Source organism: Pelophylax lessonae (genome assembly GCF_965119305.1).
Source record: "Pelophylax lessonae genome assembly, chromosome: 4".
NCBI lineage: Eukaryota > Metazoa > Chordata > Amphibia > Anura > Ranidae > Pelophylax > Pelophylax lessonae.
The window spans coordinates 448,526,788-448,540,591 of NC_138771.1; the positions used below are offsets into that span (position 1 = coordinate 448,526,788).

General features: G+C 40.6%; 1 protein-coding gene across 1 annotated transcript in view; it reads left to right on the plus strand.

The window, feature by feature from the left end:
* Window positions 1-13,804, plus strand: part of LOC309553784 (E3 ubiquitin-protein ligase RNF213-like) — a 678,906-nt gene that overhangs the window by 635,836 nt on the left and 29,266 nt on the right. The gene's annotated exons all lie outside the window — the stretch shown is intronic.

Here is a 13,804-nt window from a genome sequence, read left to right on the forward strand (position 1 = left end):
CCTCCTCCTCCCTGTTCTATTCCCTAAATCGGCTACATTCAGATGAATGTTTGCATGTTTATGTAATTGTCATCACGCATACATGCCTTGTGTGGTCTGATCATGACTTTACATTCATTTGATATGGCTGACTTTAGTTTTGTATAGTGAATGTTTGTCTTGTTCTACCATCTATGCTTTGTTTTGTCCATTGAGGGGCACAATATACTGTGTGTGTTTACTGCCACCTGCAGGGGGATTGGATACTGCAAAACATAATCTGTACACCAGTTAAGCATAACCCCCTCATATTCCCATTTTTTTTTTTTTTTATTTGCTAGAGTCCTTGGAGGATGGACGACTTTTCTTAAGTTCTGCTTAGAAAATTCTAACCATTTTCTTACTAACCGTTTTAATTTCTTTTTCCACAATTATTTCTTCGATCAAGATTCCTTGCTACATTGCTGCATAGGCTGGCTTCTACATTGGCAGCTATCCAGATCAGCCTTTCTCGACATTTGGATCAAGCCTGCAAGTGACCTTCAGGCACTGGGTACTGCGAAAGGCCATTTCCAGACTCCATTCTGGTAACAATGGCACTACAGAATGCTATTCAGGTCCAGAGCCATTGGCACTGGCCCTGTCTCTGAAAATATTGTTAGTAGGCTGAAGGGCTGACCACCGGGGCTATATCATTATTTGCACTGCTAGATGCTTTTGAATTCTCTGCTCTGCTGGCTTTAGAGCAGAGGGGATTAATGCTGAGGAAGTGAGAGCTGACATCATCAGCTGGGTGGAGTGTTGCATTTACATACTTTGTTGCTGCAGTTGCTCCTGCTTTTCAAAGAGCCATGTGGAACTTGGTTCTTACTGCCTGTCCACAGTGACATTGTTCACCTCTGGCCATCTGACTGCCTGGCAGCCATCTCACCCAGCTTTCTGGGTTTTGTGAGTAATCGAGGCCTTGCCTTGTACACTGAGCCTAGTTGCACCACTGAAACATTGTTGCAACATGTCTATATCTAGACACAGAGTGTTGAGTTCAAATGTTAAGTTTGAGCCTTGAAATAACGGGACATCTACGCCAATCAGGTTTGCATTAGTCTCCATATGTTTACTCAGAATATACGCCATACAGCGGCCGTACAACGGTTCACATCATCCTTCAACGGATATGTGACCCAGATTACATTTTGGTTACAGCTTTTATAGTACATAAACGGGCACAAGCCCAAGTTACAGATTACACAAGGTTTCACAAGATTTCACAATACAGTCTAGGCGGATGACAATACATTCCTTGTGGAAAATCCCAATTACACATCGGGTCATTTGGACCCAGCAAGGGCGTAGTGACAGGTTAGTCTGACAATTTAAAAAAGATTGAATATGTTAGGGAAAATAACATTTTACTGTAATAAGGGGCTTGTTTTCATAAACATCTCTTTCCGGGAATCTTATCATATCTTTGGCAGAACATTTCATACCATCTGGAACACAACTGGGACACAGCTATTAAATACCAATTAGAGTTCTAAACATTTAGAAGAATATATTCTTTAGTATATTAAAGGGGACTCTTTGACTATATAACGATATATAATGATAGGCTCTTCATATCTTGACAGTCCCTCCTGTGGTTATAATTCTTTGGTATTCATCTAACTTGAATTTCAAACTTCTTCTGTGTCGTTACGTTGTACTCAAGGTATGCGGGTAACCATCTCATGGACCGTCTTTATGCGAGACCTCGAGACCTCAAAAGAACCAGTATTAGTATGAGCAGTAGCCATTTTCATACAACATTGGCATAGCATTGGTACACATCTAACTATCAGTATAATCAATACTATAATTCCAACAATATACAGGATACCATGCAATATACCTGCGAACCACCCTCCAATACCGGTAAACCAGTTGGCAAGATTTAGCCAAGAGAGTCAACTTTCCCAGCTACCTCCAATCCAAGTGGTTTCGGTATGTTCCTTAAGAAAATAAAGCTTTAATTGCTGCGCCCTTTCTACATGTGAAATTATGGCATCTTCAGCTTTCGTATCATTTCCTATGTAATTGCAGCATGAGGTTCCCACTACGGTACACATTCCTCCTTGACTAGCAGTAAGGTAATCCAACACCAGCTGGTGTTGTAAAACCTCCTTTGTAATCATTTTTACTTCAGTGGCCATCAATATGAAATTTCTGTCATACAGAGCAGTTATGTTAAACCATTAAACCAGCTAAATCTATAATAAAACTGAAAGCCTTTTTAATACAACATCTATTCACCCAAGGTATAGAAAATATTGGTCTTATCTCTCTATCATGGGACTCAATGTCTGTATCATCATCATCTTCTTCTGGGCCTATATTTTGAGTTGGAATAGGGGGTGGTATTTTAAAATTAGTCTCTTCTTCAGTGTCATCTTTAGTCTCCTCATTTTTGCTAGTATCATCTTCCACTTGTCCAGGAATAGCCTGTACCAGAATATCCTGTTCAATAAGGGCTCTTTTGAAGAAATAGGGCAGAGATTTTATGCAATTGTGTCTCTTTAAACTCATTGTCACTCATATACCATGTAGCAGGCACATTAATAACTTCAAATTATTCTGGCGTGAATGTTGGCGATATGTGAAATCATGCAATTCCTGATATCGATCTGTGCTCAACATAACAGCTTTACCATCAAACCAATACCTGACATCCGCATTATCCATGCACTGACAGTCTCCAATCACTCGATCAGTATTCCTGAAACCTTTCTCAAGTAGTTCTGGCGGATAAATGCGGGTAAAGTTAATACATACTGCAGCTATTCTCATTGGGGCATTGGTAAATAGTAGTAGTGAAATGGCCTTGTCAACCATATTAGCACTGATATCACCAAAGTGAGCACCGTCTTCTATCTCAGCTAGGGTACTGGGTATACCTAGTAAGGGCAAAGTCTTATGCGAGATACGTGAGTGAGTGCATATCCAACACTTAGGGTCTGATTCATAGTACGGCGAATTGGCGTTTCGGCGGGATTTTGCGAACCGGCGAATTTTTAAGTCTGAAATTGGTATTCAAAGAACGGCGGGCGGAAAATAGCGCCTAGTGTGAGATTCATTAAGATGCAATAAGGCCAGAGCGCGACTTAAAAACACGCCAGCTAAAAGCTCGACTAAAGTTTTGCCAAATTTCCCCCTGTACCCCCAAAAATCCCAAATCACTGTGGAAGGTGTGGAAGACAATTTGGAGATGACTTGCTTTGAAAAAATGTCAAAAACTGACTTAGAAAGAGAGATATCTGCGAAAGTGTAGAAAGGTTAAACAGCTCCTCCAGCCCCGAGCTGCGAACGCGCGAATGTGCGCTTGCGCAACGCCAAATAAGCTCAAAAAATTCCGCCAGCGCGATTTTGGGCAAATTTTTTTTTTGAATACCGCTTGGAAATCCGCTGTCTCGCCCATAGAAAATGGCAAAAACCGGCGGAATTGGAAAAACATGCACACTTCCAACAAGGGATCCCTTAGTAAACACCATCACATTCCATACACCTTTCCTGCTAACTCAGAAATCATAACAGTGAAATCTACAGTGTTTATATAGAACATCCACATTATCTGAAAAAACCCACAAAATATTACATTGGGAAACGGGTCGTCAGATAGAACAAAAATAGATGTAAAACATATTTCAAAGAAATATTATTAGCATTTCACACATATCAAGGAAATGTCACAATTTTGACAATATTTTATGTGTTTCAAAAGAATTTTTTTCGAAATATATTGCAAATACTACCTTTTCTTCCATATGGGTATGGCCAAGTGTTACCATTTTACTACACATTTAACTGAAGGTATATATATATATATATATATATCCCTTATACTTGGCTAATTAGCAAAGTATGCCCAACAAACAAATATAGCTTTAGCTCACAATATTGCTACATATTGACTTTATGTGGCATCTTTTGTATTTTGTTCATGTCTTTAGCTTAAAAGTTTGCTGATACACATGCCTTTTTCAAACATGAACAAAATTAATGATGTCAACATTTGGAGGATTGGAGATATCAAAGTGTTGCCCATACAGAGGGCTCCTTCTGGATTCGAACTTACAAACCTACAGCAGGAAGGCAGACTCCCTAATCATTGTGCTATTTCTCAGTGAGCGTTGGGTGTTTTCCTCATGCCGTTAAAATGCTCACATGGGAACAGGGGCCATTGAACTGAATAGGATTGGATTTTTTGGCTGTTTTGGGAGTTGATCCTTGAGCTGTACAAATCCCCCTCAAACGCCCCCAAACGGGCTACGTTCACATGTAGGTGTTTGTGGTCTGTTTTTGGGGCTTTTTTAGGTGATTTCATATAACAATGCCTGCCCAAAAAATGCATGTCAAAACGCCTGTGAAAACGCCAGCAAAAACGCCCATAAGAACGCCTGATATAATTGCCACGCCAAAATTAGGGATGTTCATGAGTGATGAGTCAGATTGTTGGCTTACATATCTGGTCAATCGTCACAATCTCACTTCCCAAATCCCAAAAGGTGTGTTTCAATTGTTTCCCTAAATATATATTTCTCTCTCTCTCGCTCTCTCATGTAATTGTATATATATGTATGTATTCCTGTATCTAAACATTCTAAATAATGACTAGCAAACTTGAAGAGAGAATTTTATCAATTCACATATATACACACCTACATACATACATGGATTTGGGCTGTTTAGGTCTCTCTCCTCCTCCTCATTTCTATTTCCCTTTTTTAGGCAACTGAGCATGCTCCAAAACACACAGGACACACACAGTTACATTTTTGCCTGGGAGTTAACATTATGGGTGTGTGTTTGCTTTGATTATATATAGCTCACTCAGACATCAGGAAAGATTTGACCTACGAAGAGGTCCAATATATTGTGTGTCACATGCTTTATGGTTAACATTTGGGGGCCTTTGTTATTTATGGAGGTGCGATTTGGCTGTGTTGTGTGTTGACTCTCTGTAAGTATTTATTGCTGTTAACATAATTGTGTATTGTTCTGTCAATCTGCACATGCATCTGTTGATTATGGGCTCTTTGTCGATGTATATGGTCTAAATGTTGTACAAAGGTTGTTTTTGTTTTAAAAATACAAATCAGTGGCTTCAATGGGATACTGTGGAGACTGTGCCAAAAATATGTCATGTGAAATGTTTGAGCTGTGTATTTGTGTAATAAACAGCATGTTTCCAATCTTTTTTTCAAATGTCTTCATGTGTCTAAATAAAGTTTTCTGGTGTCCACAAATGTATGTATTTGTATTTCTTTTTGTAAGTTAAATATGCTTAATGGTTGTGTAAGGTGACTATTGTTCGCGAATTCGCTAATATACAAAACCGCGTTATCACATTTATACATGCAACCGGAAACGAAACTTTTGGTGCGTGCACACGTTTCCGGAAATTGTCCAGGCCCTCTCGCAAGTGTGTGCATCATGGCTCCTGCGATCTTTACTGCCGAAATAGTGGCATTTGTGTGTAAGGTAAGGAGGGGGTGTGAATGTGCGAGATGGGGGATGGGGGATGGTGGCTGGGGGGCTGGGTGGGTCGCTTATCTAGCGGGTGTGCAATTAACTTTTGGTCTGCTGATCTGCGCATGCACTTTCTGCCTATTAGACGTGATCTAGAAGCTTCCTGTTATAGAAACTTCCTAGATGTGAACCTGTTCCCTACACATATATATATATATATATATATATTTGGTATATATATATGGTATATATATATATATATATATATATATATATATATATATTTGGTATATATATACATATATATATACACACACACACAAAATATATATTATAGAAAATATATATAATATATATATATTAGAGACAATATATATACTATATATACATTATAGAATATGTTATATACCATATATTAGTGTATATAATAGGGAACAGGTTCATATCTCTGAACTTTCTATATAGATATAGATAGTCATACCCTGCTTTAAGTAGACTCACTTTATATACAATCGTGAGTAAGGACACAGCTTGTTCAGCTTGCCATGACACTGCTCACAAACCATAAGTGACAGGGATAACAAACTTAGGGAGCAACGAGAGGGTACCCAGGTACCCAGGACTACACCATATCCATTTTGTGGCTGGCCAGCTTGCCTAGGTAATCTATCATGTCATAGTCCTGGATCCCCTTAACATGCTCCCACATGGTTTGGGAGCAAGGCCATGTCAATGTGGCCAAAATTTACAATGGAGCTGGTGTATTTTCATGCATTGAGAAAAGAAAAAAGGGATTGCTTCACTTTAAGTACATTTTCGGTTTACATACATGCCCTGGTCCCATTGTGTACTTAAAGTGGGGTATGCCTGTATATAGATAGATTTGATTAGTTTCTACTTTTACACAAAATGAAACACAATTATCTGTGACAGATTGCTCTGACGCTTTGGAATCTGTCTAGATAAAGACAAATGTATTTACCCTTTTCATATATGCAAGATTAGAAACATTATATTCCCTAAATACATAATGCCAAAAATTATTGCCTTACATACATCCATACACACTGCAAGCTCTGCACCGTTTGTCTTGTCGGAGACTCGCCATCATAAGCTGGATCTGCACACAGCAGCTAATTTGTTCACCTGAGATGGAATCAGTGCTCACAAAAATATGGACTGGTCATGTCTTCAAAGGATTGCATTGGACAAATCACCTCTAAACGAAACACATGAGTGTATAATCACTTGTCTTAATGGATCACATTCCCAGCACACGCATCTCACACTGCCATATGTGTTTCAATGGGGGTGTCCATTGCAAGTTAAATACGCCCCCAGATCCCATTGCTTTGTTAATTTACAGATATAACTGGAATCTGATGGCACTGCTGTCCACCACTATGCCATCAAATTCTGCTGGGGAACTTTAAAAAGGATTATGTGTGATTGTGTGGATAATTCTGACACATTAAATTCACATCTCCCACATCCCATGTGCTCCTCTTGCAGGAATAGCGAATCCAGGGTAATTCAGCACAGCATAATGAACAGACACACCCAATCAGACAGCTCATGTTAAAAGGGACCTGAAAAGCAATCTGCATGGCTTGCTTTTCCAAGCATTGGCTAGTTTAGTGAGCCTGGACTAATAACAGTCACTGTAATGCTACCCATACTGCTGTCCTTTTAACATGGTGACAAAAGTTGATACTTATGCTACATGTGTGTAAAGTTACTTGCACCCTGCTAAATGGACAGCAATAAGGTTGTAAATACAGTGACTGTAATTAACATGCCAAGGGCTATGAATTGTACATGTATTCTAGCTAAATATAGCAGCTTCATTAGGAAATATTTAATTTACATCTCTCTTATCTCCATCTCTGCTGCATGTTATTTTGGCAGAGGAATTCTATCCCATCAGCAGAGGAAGCACAAGGCTGTGCAGTGATGGACAGTGCACCCTGTGTACCCATTGGCTAAGGAGGCAGCAGGAAGTGGATCAGCCTGCCTCCTGTTACCTCCTCAGCCAATGAGTAGCTGAAAGGCTCTTAAGTCCCTTCCTCCTAACATCTCCTGAGTCCCAGGCCTTCCAGCTAGTTTAGTGTGCTTACTATGCATTTATCCTTCGGCGCTTCTCCTGCCTTATGTGTCAACTGGCTACTGTCTCCTGCACACTTCATGGATGGTGGGTCAGGGGCCCCTACAGGCACTCTGGCCCCCTACATGTGTATTGGCTGTCCCCCCCCCTGATGGCGGCCCTGGGTGTGTAATGAAAGGACAATTGTCAAAATGTATAGATCATGTAGAGGAAATCATCAGTTGGGGCAACCTATGTCATGGAGGTAGATTTTGACATCGATGTCTATGTATCCCCAGAAATGGTCTTCTTTGTTCTACAAAATCTCAAAGACGACCTAGCATGTTTTTGTAAGACTGTACTTTTTTGGACATACTTGGACTCAAACATACATTGCTCTTTCCACAGCTCCTCCTCCTCTGGGGGTATGATCAGGTGAACGTGCATCTTCACCAAAAGTACAAAATGATGTGTCGTCTCCGGATGAGGCTGCTGCGGAGATTCAACTTCCTACCTCTTGTGGTTGATCTTCAGCGGGCCTGGAGTGATGCCAAAAGGCGCTCACCCAGGCTCCTGAAAAAGGCTGTGGAGCAAATCTCCGGTAAGTAAAAATATACATGACATGTGACCAGATAGGTTATAATTTTGTGGGTAGGTGGACATGTGTTTAGGTATGCAACAACACAAATACCAACAACCCCCCCCCCTCCCCTCCCTCTCGCTCCTACCTTTCCTACCTCTATCAAGTGTCTCTTCACAACCTTTAATACTACTATGTACAGGATTTTTTTTAATGTTTATTTTTTCTCTTCTGCTTCTAGCAAAAGCGGACGGGCGACACCCTTTTGTACTTTTGGTGAAGAAGGGGAGGAGGAGGACTGCCACATTGAACTATGCCTTCAGACGCAGCGAGCCATTTGAGCTGCTACAAATTGTGGATCGTAAGTAGAAAAATGTACATTTTAGAAATGTCTAATCTCTAATCACATTTCACAGAGCCCCCTTTACATCGGAGTCTCCAGACTTACTACACTGTAAGAGGGAAGTGTGAAGTCTCTGATGTAAGGAGAGTTCAGGGAACCATTATTTGAGTGGGAAAGCTGGGGACTCTGGTGTAAAAGGGAACTCTGTGGTCACCAAAGCTCCCCCATACATCTGAGCTTACACAGACCCCCTTACACTTCCCTTCCTCAGTCCACCACAGTCAAGGGCACAACAAGTCCCAACGCAGAAGACTACCTGCTTGGACTTGTACTGCTCTCTGTAGGGGACTAAGGAACTACTGCCTGCTATGCTAAGACTTGTAGTGCCCTCTGTTAGGGACTAAGGATTCCTCAGTCCTCCACATTCTAGGGCACTATAAGTCCCAGCATAGTGGGCTGTCATACCTCAGTCCCTCACAGCAAAAACAACAGAGTTAAACATCTAAAGGACAACTCCAAACCAAACTAACAATAATGGACAGAGTCCATATGCTCTATAATGTCAAAGACCCGCTACCCCTCACCTTCCACCTCGGGTGCTGTCATTGTGTAGGGCAGAGTGCTCCATCTCCACCATGTTTGGCTTTCATGTCAGATATGCAGGACTTGCTCAGCTCCACACTCTTCCCTGGCAACTGACTCTGGCGTCATTGGGGGTCTTTCCTCCTCTAGAAAACACCCAGGGGCCCTCTCCTTGTCCCCCAGCCACCCAGGGCCTTCTTCTCCTCCTCCTCCACCAACCATTTTCGGACTCTTTCAAATTCCCTGGGGCTACTCACCCCTTTGCATAGTAGACACCACAAATCTATGAGCAGCCTGCAAAATATCAAGTCTGGGCCTGGTTACCTGTATGTTACGGGTCCAGGGCGGAACTCTCCTCCCAGAGCAACAACCGATGATAGCAGAGTGAGTTGACCAGGCAGTAACTTCCTACTGGTGCAGGTACACACCTACCGATTCCTCAACATCTTAGGATAACATGATCAGACGGCCAATCCCCAGTCAGAGAAGGAGGAGTAAGTGTCAGTGGACAACAGACACCTGGCAGACGCAGTGAAGGGACTGCAGCACACTGCTGCAACTTTTAGATCCGAGGATTGAAAGCAATCTTTGACTTGGGCAATTTCCCTGACTGTGCCCTTCGAAATGTTGGTGCTCCGCCACTGGCTGCAAGGCCCCTGTAGGTGCGAGCCCTTAGGCGACCGTTTAATTTGCATGGTGCCCTCCTGTTTTAAAACATGCTCAATGCATCTCATTGGTGTAAGTGCACTTCTATGTTCTGAATTGTAGGGGCATTGAGTATGGTGCTAGCATGATGAGAGGTTACTGCCTATTTGTGTCCATAAATAATATATAATGTATTATTTTTGTTGTTTATTTTTTGGTTTATTTTTGTAGAAACCAGTGATGAGGATCTGGAGCCTCAGAATTCTCAGGCCCAGTGTAAGTAATGTGGATGTGCTGTTGTGTTGTGTATTAGGTCGAACTTGGAGGAATGATTGTTTGTTTTGTTTTCTTTTGTGGTTGATGTAACTTCAGCAAGAGAGGAGCCTCAGGCAGGGCCAAGTCGCCTGGATCCGGGCCAGGAAAAAACTGTTGGCCAAGAAGAGGCCAATTGGTCGGACTCGGATGAGGACCTGGGCTCTCCTCAAATGGGAAGTAAGTATTCTACATGTGTTTGTGTGTTCAATGTGTCCTGGGAAATATAAGGGCTGTAATATATATATTTTGACATTGGGGTTTTGTAGCAGCTGACATTGAGGATGTTTGTTGTGGAGGACTGGGGAAGAGGGGCCACTGCTTACCCAGTCCACTGTAACTACTACCTTCAATGTTTCCAGACTACTTTCTGTGTGCCTTTATCAAATAGCTTTTGTTCAAGGATTGTATCCGTGTCTTTGTGTTTCTAGGAGATACGACACCATCCCCCCATGAAGGGACACCATCCCCCCATGAAGGGTCTCCCCCATCCTCCCCCACTCCAGGCTCCCCTGAACTAGTCTGTAAGTACCTAAAATTAGATTCTCACATGAATTGTGTGTGCTAGGATGATGTGTATCTAGGATAATCTAAGTTGGAGTCAAAGCAAGTGTAGTTTTGCTATATGTGACAGGAAGGTTGGTCATGAAACACTCTTGCTTAACCTTCATGTTTAAAAGGTGGTTTTGGGGAGCATTACAGGACATGTTATATTTTGTAAGTTATCTCAAGCCACCCTATTCTAAATTGGTGTTAGTTTCTCTACATTGGAAATGGTGTGCTTTGTACTTGTAAATTTTTTGGGGACATTGTAATTTAATCATGTCCTGATTTAGTCAACACTGAAAATGTGTGTTTATCAATCTTTCATAAATACTCTTCCTCGGTAATGTACCACATTCCAGTTCACAATTTGTGTTCTTTTTGTGCAGTTTCTCCTGAGCCAGCAAGCCCATCCAGTTCGGGGGCCCAAAAAAACCGTGATGATGGTAAGTTGTGTGCTTTTGCAGTAATGTGTCTACTTAGTAAGTGGAGAAATGCTAACTGTGTATGTCCCCGATCAGGCTTCAAGTTGTTCTAAAGGCAGCAGGTTCTTTATGTGAATGCATTCTATGCATTAGTATTCCAAGTGATAGGTGTGCATATTCCCCCTAAGACTTACTGGGACCATTTTCTTACTGTCTAAAATTTTGCATAAATACTTGTCTGGAACAGACTCCCCCTCCTCCTTAACTGAGGTTACAGCATGCCAATATTGCCCCCTTGATGCTGTCACTCCTAATCATTGAGACCATCGGAAGGGAGGGGGGCAAGGCTGGCTCACAGCCTAGTGCCTGAACAGGCACAGGGTGCTTGGCTTCATCTCATATCTCATGTGCCTCCATAGCAAGCTGCCTGCTGTGGGGTCAACCAACAGGAGGGAGGTGCCTAGAGGTGTGTACAGGGGCCATGTAAAAAGGAGGATTGTTATTTCTCTCGTCCCCAAAAACCTAGAGAGTGTAAGTCTAACCTGATTAGTTTTCCGCAGCCCTCCAAAAATGATATGTTTCCAAAACTTAGAACAGGCAGGGCTGAGGCACCAAAAACATCCGAAAAACACAATCAGCACAAAAGCAGGGAGTACGTATCCTTAACGCTACAAGCTTCACCCAGAAGAATGACGCTTGCACTGTACAAATCTGCATCACCACCATATCAAAGTCTAAATAAAACTTTCAGGGAAATGTGGAGGGGTAATGAGTGGGTGTTAGAGCGTTTTCATGACTGCGTAACCTACAGTTAGCGTGAGTCCATTTGTTGATAAACTTTTTCTTCTCTCTTAACACAGCTGGGATGGCGGAAAGGAGATCAGGGGAGCAGACACATCTGCTCCGTCCAGAACTGGCCCTCAAAATTCCTAAGGGTGAGTCTCTACTATGTGTCAGGTTCAATCTATAGACAGTAAGAGGGAGAGAGAACGCTCCACAGATTCCAATGGTGATAGAGATAAATGTGTGCACATGTATCGTGTTGACCAATTGAACCCAAAACACCTTACATTCTTCAAAATGATTGCTTGTGTTTACATGCAGAAAAGCCTTTTACTTAGCTTTGGTGGAACTGCTACCAACATTCCAAGCCATCTTATGTAACCTTTTGAACAATTTGCTGTGAAAGTTTGAGTTTAAGGTTTACAACAGCAATTTAGCATATTTGCTTCAGAGTGTTGATAAAAGCCAACCAATAGACTCCTAAGCATATTTGTTGAGGCACATTAATTACAATCCTTGTTTGGATCATTTTGCATAAAACTAATTGTCATGTTTTTTTCTACCCAGGGCACACCCACCTCACCTACGAGGTCCTCCTGGATTACATGAGGTGGTGCGGAGACCGAATTTTATATTTGGAACACCTTTGTGGCGTGGATCCAGACCCTAAGGAGCCATTCGTTAGGAATGTGACACCTTTAAAAAGATCCTAGTATATTTTTTTTTTATTTGTTTGTTTACTTTTACAAAGAAATGTCACATTTGTCCATTATAAACAAAAATCTAACAAAAAAATCAAAAAAATTAAAAAAAAAACCCTTGTTTTTTGGACCAAAAAAATTAAAAAAAAAACCCTTGTTTTTGGGACCAAAAAAATCAAAAAATTAAAAAAAAACCCTTGTTTTTGGGACCAAAAAAATCAAAAAATATTTAAAAAAAAAACCCTTGTTTTTGGGACCAAAAAAATCAAAAATAATTTTAAAAAAAACCCTTGTTTTTGGGAACAAAAAAAACAAAAAATGTTTACAAAAAACCCTTGTTTTTGGGAACAAAAAAACTAAAAATGTTTACAAAAAACCCTTGTTTTTGGGAACAAAAAAAAACAAAAAATGTTTACAAATAACCCTTGTTTTGGGAACAAAAAAAACTAAAAATGTTTACAAATGACCCTTGTTTTGGGAACAAAAAAACAAAAAATGTTTACAATAAACCCTTTTTTTTGGGAACAAAAAAAACAAAAAATGTTTACAATAAACCCTTTTTTTTGGGAAAAACTAAAACAAAATTGTAAAACAAAAAAAATTTATAATAAAAAAAAAAAAAAGTATGTTGCTCGTTGCAACACAAATGTTACATTGGAAATTTAGTTCATTCTATTATATATTTTAATATATTTTTTGTACGCTACAGTTGGTAGACACCTACATGTATGTGTGGGGGAAGGGAATGGGGAATGCCGCTCAGGTGTGCGTCCAAACAGGTGCTGGCTGGATCCGCCGTCCAGGAAGATGCAAGTAGAAATGTAGAGCCGCACTCAGATGATTGAAATCAAATGAAAATGTATTTATTCTTCAAAAGTATCCAGGACAAACAGACAGTGTGAGGAACAGAATATGTCCAAGGTAGACGCGTTTCACGGCTCGAATGGCCGCTTACTCATTACCACGGTGTGGGATAGCGGAAATTGGTCAATATTTAAAGGTAGTCACCAGGAAATTGATTGTTGTAGCTCTGCACAACTGCATATCATCAAATAATCAAGCATATTGAACATCCAATTTCTCTGCGATCCAACACCGAGGACATGTCAAAAGACACACATGAAACAACTTCACAAAATATGTGTAAAACAAAACAAAATTAAAAACGATACATTCAAGTGAACATACAAATGTAATGGTAAAAACAACAAAGTTAAGCGTAAAATGTCAGATACACATATGCCAATTTTTTATGAGAGATTGCATATGTAGTCTATATATAAAAAGAACCACATATAAACAGAACCGCATAAGATCTCAAAATAT